General features: G+C 41.6%; 1 non-coding gene across 1 annotated transcript; it reads right to left on the bottom strand.

The window, feature by feature from the left end:
- Positions 1-6,898: 6,898 nt before the first annotated feature.
- LOC142428265 (U4 spliceosomal RNA) lies at positions 6,899-7,039 on the bottom strand. Its single transcript, XR_012780192.1, has one exon. It is a non-coding gene; the product is annotated as a U4 spliceosomal RNA (small nuclear RNA).
- Positions 7,040-7,239: the final 200 nt, after the last annotated feature.

The raw sequence follows: 7,239 nt of genomic DNA, 5'->3' as shown, positions 1-7,239 counted from the left end.
AGGGTATTTCGTGAATCTTAATAGAAATCTAAGCCCAGGGGTGGAATCGGGGCAGACCCATCTTTGAGAAGATTTTTATCTGTTGGTGGAGGGAAATGATTAGCTGTTGGTGGAGGGAAATGATTAGCATTACTTATATATACTCCCAAAGGGAGATTACACCCAGAATTATGTTCTTAATTGGACATTTTTACCTAGTTTCTATTCAGCCTTGGTGACTCGGGCCACGTTCTATAGACATCCAGGACTTGAGACTGCCCCTTTGAGGTATACTACATTCTGCATAGGCCATATAAGAAGGTTCTGATTTGGAAACCCCACTAAGAAAACTGGACTCTAAACTCATTTAAGAGCACATTTAAGGCATTTAAATATGATCTTGGACTTAAGGCTGAAACACCCTAGTGTGAGAAGAACCAGATGACTGCCATCCCAAGGTTATTGGTTTGGATGGAAGTCATTGGGATTTGGCCCAAATCTCCTGCTTTGAAGGGCACTCAAGGAATTTCAGCTCAGGGCGACCATATATTTCCTATCTTCATGCTCTCTTTGCTTTTCCTAGGTCTTGGTCTAGCAGACTTGGTTCTCCGTGTGTGAATGACCATTATTGAAACATTGCCCCCTCTCGCACCCTCATGATGTGTGTAAATAGTGTCCAGTCACTTGAGTTTTGTATCAGGAGAGGTCAGCAATTCATGCATTTTGTCTAAAAAGTTATTGTACACATAAATAGATACTTTCCTTTGTACATCAATATTTTAAATTCTATGCCACTGCCTAAATTAGCCATACTATTGAGAGAATTACATATGCCCCATGGAGATGGTTCATAATGTTCTCCATAACAAATTTCTTTTAATTGGACAAGGGACATATACAAACCAAAGATACAAGAACCGATTTTCAGTCACACTCACTCAGAGCCCCAACCTAAGAACAATTAGCTCTGATGACATGGTTTTACTTGATACTTGCCTGCATGAAGAGATCCCTGAAGATATGGGAGCTATAGCAAAGTGTAGTGAAGAAATCATACGGTGGCTGGTTATCAGAAAGACTAGCATCTGGGCTCTAAAAGTCCTGTTTTGAAACAAGCAGCTATGTAAGTGAGGTGTCAGCCAAGGCCACATGAAAGAAACAGACTGATTGGTGTGATCCAAGGGTTGCCAAGAACCCAACCCAAACCACAGGAGGGAACTGCATTAGAACTTAAGTTCTGATCAGCCAGTTTGCAGAAGGCTATGGATTACAGCGAAAGCCTCAAATCCATGTTCAAAGTCCCCATCTGGATTAAGTGTCTGGTGAATCCCCTCTGGCCGTTGACCAGGAATACGAGCAGCTTTGATGTCAGCATGCACTGGAAAGTGGACGAGTGCAGCTGCAGTGACCCTGACCAGTTTATCCCTTTGGTTCTGGTTTTTATTATTATTCGGTTATCTTTTCGATTGAGGTTTTTTGGTTTTATTTTATTACTGTTATTTATTTATTTTGCTTTTATGGGGTTTTTTGGTGTATTTTCTCCTATATTGAATCAAGGATAGGTATATCTATAGAAACAGTGACTGGATTAATAGTTTCTTGGGGTTCTGACAGGAGTGGTGGTGGTTGTGGTGAAGAAATGAGGAAATAATAAGAATGAATACAAGGACGAAGAAGATGTTCTAAACTTGATTATAGTGATCATTGTACAACTTTTGTCAATATTTTTAACCAATTCAACTTCATGATAAGTGAATTCCATGTTAATAAAGCTCTTAAATTTTTTGAAAAGAAGAAAGCACCAATATCAATCTCTTAACCCAACATTTCCGTCATTTAGAAAGAGAAAAACTGAAAGGCCTACAATTAACAGAAGAAAGGAAGTAAAAATTTGATAAGATCTCAATGAAACCTAAAAAAGGAAGACTCAAGAAGCCTACAAACTGGTTCTTTGAAAAGGGTAATGAAATGATAAACCACTAACAAATTTAACACAGGGAAGGCAGGAGATGACCAAAGTAACAAATCAGAAATGAAGTAGGCTGCGCCGCAGCAGAAACAACTGGCAACGCAAAGGACGATGACGCTGAAAATCTAGAACAAGTGGACAAAGGTCTAGAAACGTACTGCCTACTCACATTGGCACCATATGAGGTGGGACATTTGGAAAGACCCCTAACAAAAGACAATATTGAAGAGGTGATTAAAAATTCCAACAAACACAGCCCTAGAACAGATGATTACACTGGCGTATTCTACTAAACGTTTAGAGAAGTACTGGCTCCAATTCTACTGCAACAATTTTAGAACATGGAGAACTCATTGAATGAAGCAAGCAAATTCCTGATATCAAAAACCAGTTAAAGATACCACCAGGAAAGGAATTATATGCCAATCCCCTTCATGAGCAAAGGCACAAAGATCCTCAACAAAATCTTAGGTAATATCATGAAAAAGAATGCAGGACAACCAAGTGGGATTTATACCAAGCTTGAAAAAGTAGTTCAACATTAGAAACACTATCGATGTAATCCACTTCATAAATAAAGAACCACAAAATCATATAAATCAATGCAGAAAAGAAACGTAAGGTTTAACGATCTAACACTCTATTTTTATAAAAATGCTTAGAACCATTACTTAACACAATTCAAAGCACACACACAAAGCCAACCTTATTTTCAAAGGAGATTGAAAGCATCCCCCCTGTGAACAAGAAGCAGACAAGGATGTCTTCTTACCATCACTCTGAGTCAATATTATATAAGAAATCCTAGCCGGTGCTGGAAGGCAAGGCAGTGAAGTTAAAGGCATCCAAATTGTCAAAGACGCACAACAATCTCTACCTGAATATTATACACTCCTCTACACGTAGAGCCCCAGAGACCTAATAAGAACTGATCAGAACTAAAGACGAACTCCGAGAAGTGGCAGGGGACAAAATGAATAGATAAAAGTCTGCCAGTCTTCTACACCATAGATTCCCAAACTTATTTGGCCTTTGAGCCCCTTTTCAAGGGCGGGGGGTGGGGGAATGTCGATTCCCTGACAATTCAAAGCTCAGGTACTGCAACCCAGATTCCAGGAAAAGATGGAAATTATCAAAGATTTCAGTTTTCTGGTATCCATAGTCAATGATTATAGAAGTAACAGTCAAGTAATCAAATGCTGTATTTCTTCAGGTGTATCTGTTACACAAGACCTCCTTAACGTGTTAAAAAGTCCGGATGGTACTTTGAAGAATACGGTTTGCCTGACTAGGCCATGCAATTTTCAGCGGTCTCATATGCATATGAAAGTGGACAATAAGGAAGATGACAGGGGAATTGATGCATTTGAACCCTGGAGAGATTGCCAGGAGAACAAATAGATTTGTGTTGGCAGAAGTACAACCACACTGCTCTGTAGAAGCAAGGATGATGAGGCTTCACCTTATATTCAACCTTTGGACATGTTATCAGGAGAGACCAATCCTTAGGAGAGGACATCATACTTGAGAAGGTAGGTCAGAGAAAAAGAGGAAAATTCTCAATGGGATGGCCTGACGCAGTGATTGCAACAACGAATGTAACAATTATGAAATGGGGGATGATTGGGCAGTGTTTTATTCTGTTTCACACGGCGTTGCTATAAACTGGAAACAATAGACAGCACAAAGGATGTGCTGACACATTTCACTGAAAGAGAAAAAGAGAGCCTACAGACTGGGAAAATTGTTTATTAATGCCATATTGATGTCTAATCTCTTGTAATTTATAGAAAAAAAGACTAATCACTAAAATTTATAGAAAACTTCAGCACATCATCAAGAAAAAACAAGCAAATCAATTGAAAACTAGGGAGATGGCATGAATAGCCAATTCACCAAAGAAGACATTCAAGAAACTAGCAAACACATGAAGAGCTGATTGTGATTATTGTCCATTAGAGACATGTGAATTCGAGCAACAGGGAAAGATCGTCTTACTCCAGCATGAATAGCAAAGTTGACAAAACGTGGAAAGCAACAAATGCTGGGGAAGGTGTGGGAAAATTGGAACCCTCAGGCCTTGTGAGTGGGCCTGGATAATGATGTGATTCCTGTGGGAAACATGTGACGGCTTCTTTAAAGCAACAGAATTGTCACGGATAAGCAGAGGTCTTGGAGAAAGAAGAGCTCCTGCCAGAATAGATGGATGTACGCCTTTGTTTATTCCAGAATTATTCACGAAAGCAAACAGATGGCCACAGCCTAAGTGCCCATCAATGGACGAAGGAGAACATAACCATGGCGCAGACACACAATGAAATGCCCTGCAACATTAAAAAGGATGCTGGCAACATACGTGCAAGTGGATGTCTGGATTGTTATAAGAGCCCCCAATAAAATGATTTTTAAAAATAACAATGAATCCATGAAACTGGAGAGATGCACGCTAAGTAAAATTTGTCAGCCACTAAAGGACAAATATTTTATTAGACCACCACCACAAAAAATCAACAAACTGTTTCCATACAGAAGGAAACATGCTTTGAAGGCTACCAGGCGTGGGTGCTGAAGGGAAGGAAATCATTAACTAGAAGGCATCACCAGAAGGCAATGCACATACAAGGAAGGGCAGCATATAATGAGAAAAGCAAAGGAAGATACGAGGAGGAGTGTAAGGGTTAAAGGCAACCAAACTGAAAACACTTATGTGTACAAGCTTGCTATTCCAGTCACACGCAAGTGTGTGAGAATGCAAATGAAACAAAGGTAGAGATGGGTTTGACAGAAGACATTTCTACCTCTGTGGTTTTATGTGTTACCAATCTACTCATGAATATAGTACAATGTAACAAGGTGTCCTGGTGGCAGAGGGGTTATGCATTGGGCTGATAAATGACAAGTCGGCAGTTCAAAGCCACCAGTCAAGGCTTTCTATTTCCGGAAAGAGTTACAGTCTCAGAAGCACAATGGAGACAGTCTGGCCCATAGGGTCACTGTGAATGGGACTCGACTCAATGACAGTCAATGTTAGCAATAAACAAGCACATTGAAGGAATGAGTCACTGGTTCGAGGGGCTCGGGACCACGGGGACACCAACTACAATTGACATAGCACAGTCCACAAAGATGATGTTCCGCATCCTCCTTTGGGGAGGAGTGAGTTGTGTGCGAGGAGGGGGCCGCTGTGTAAAATTTGCAGGTGGCCATCTGAAGCACAATTGGTTTCACTCAAGTGCCCAACAGGAGAACGAAGATAAAGAAAATCAGAGATTACAGGAGATAGTCCAAAGGAGTAATGGATGGTGTGAAGCCCAGCTTCTACTAGGAAAGACCAGAAGAATTCCATGTTTTCAGGCTGCCAGTGCTGATTACTCTGAAAAGGATCATAATAGGTGCGTCTGGATAAAGCAGGAGAGAAATAATGGGGGGGAATCCCTATAATCAGGAAAATAAAAGTCTCATGTTCCTATAGAGCCTGGGAAATTCACACACACACACACACACACACACACACACACACCAAGACTATGGCTCTTACATACCTTTCAACTGATGGCTTAGCTTTCAACCAAAAGATAGAGAAGCTTCTGAGGTCAACAATAGCACCTAGCCAACCAAGCACTGGAGAGCAAAGGGCAGCCTGGCCCCAGGGGCAATGGGCAGAAGGTAGGAAGGGCTAGGAAAGAGGAGTGGAAACAGTACACCCAGGAAGGAAGTGGGAAGGATATTGATATCTTGTGGGGACTACAATCAGCCTCACAAAATAAAATGTATTGGTGAATGAAAACCTTCCCCTCCCCCTGTAAATTTTCATCCAAATCACAACAGAAAAGTTTTTTAAAATGAATCAGAATCCCAAAAGGAGCGTGTCCGCAGTGGAAGAGGTATGAGAACCCTCCCATGGAAATTCCTTTTGATCGGGGAGGTGCCTGGGGATGATAGGAATTCAAGGCAGCCACTTGTGGTTCTTCAGAGAGTTCCAGGAAAAGCTAGTGGAGAGTCTAGATCTCCAAGCTTCTCCAGTCTGGCCTTTGGCTCCGGCATATGATCTCTAAGATCTCAGGAGCCCTTACTGCCTTTTTCTTCTGAGCTGGGGCTAAATTTAGAACCAGTATATGCAGGAGGAAAGGACATAATCTGCAACCAAAGCCCACCAGCACCCTGTATTCCAGGACCTTAGGGACCCGGTGGCCATGGACGGCCTCAAGCCGGCTTGCCGCTTTTATGGTCATGATTGCTGAATGCAATTCTAACCAAAGGACAATTTAGGAACAAACAGCAACAAACGTTGCATAGGTTGGTTATCATTCTTTAAACAGCATAGCGTTTTTTAACTTCTAAATATAAAGTCATTCATTGAAAGAAGAGAATATGTAGTGAAGATATGTAGAGGGTGACTTACGAGAAAACAGAGGGCATGGTGTTTGCTTGCATTGCTGAGCCGCACTTGTCCTCTGTCATTTGGAAGCTTGTGAGAGCCCACACCCAAGGGGATTTCCTTGATTTTCCAGACTTCACATGTTCTGCCTCTGACAAGGTGCAATCTTATCACATTTCTATTGCTCTCGATTAGTGGGAAATACTGATTTTCCTCCTGTGGCCGGTTTCCACTGCATATAGGTTGCAACTTTTGCAGGATTGTCTGTAATTTAATCGGTTGTTGTTAGGTGCTATTGCAATGGTTCTGACTCATAGCAACAGGCCAACACTCTACCCAGTCCTGAGCCAGCCTCGCGATTGCTATGCTGTTGAGCTCAGTTTTATATCCACTGTATCAATCCACCTCACCGAGGATCTTCGCTTTTAAGCTGACCCTCCCATAACCAAGTTCTATGCTCTTCTCCAGTGATAGATCCCTCCTGACAATATGGCCAAAGTAAGAAAGACCAAATCTCTCCATCCTGGCTTTTGAGGAGCATCCTCTCTGTACTTTCTATTTTTTTTTTTCAGTCTCTGTGGAGACCGTCAAAAATTGCCAATGCCGACTATATTTCAAGTTGTCACGGCGGGGTGTTGGGAAAAGTTTTCAATTAGCAATAATCATGCCTCAGGTAAACCTCACTGGCTACAATATTGCCACTGCACAAAGCTTCTCTGTACTTTCTTGAAGACGGATTTGATTGCTCTTCTATAAGCTCACGGTACAAGCTAAGGGCGTGTTGCTAATTAGAAGCCAAATCTCAGGAAGAAGGGATAAGCTGATCCATGGCAGATCAATCCAACCACGACTGCTCCATCCTGTCTGTTCTCAAGGGACAAGTGGAGATTGGCCTACACAGGAGCTTTGTTTA

The sequence above is a fragment of the Tenrec ecaudatus genome, chromosome 15, assembly GCF_050624435.1.
Source record: "Tenrec ecaudatus isolate mTenEca1 chromosome 15, mTenEca1.hap1, whole genome shotgun sequence".
Classification (NCBI taxonomy): Eukaryota; Metazoa; Chordata; class Mammalia; order Afrosoricida; family Tenrecidae; genus Tenrec; species Tenrec ecaudatus.
The sequence above is the reverse complement of the archived record's forward strand: the minus strand, read 5'-3'. Positions and strand labels throughout refer to the sequence as shown.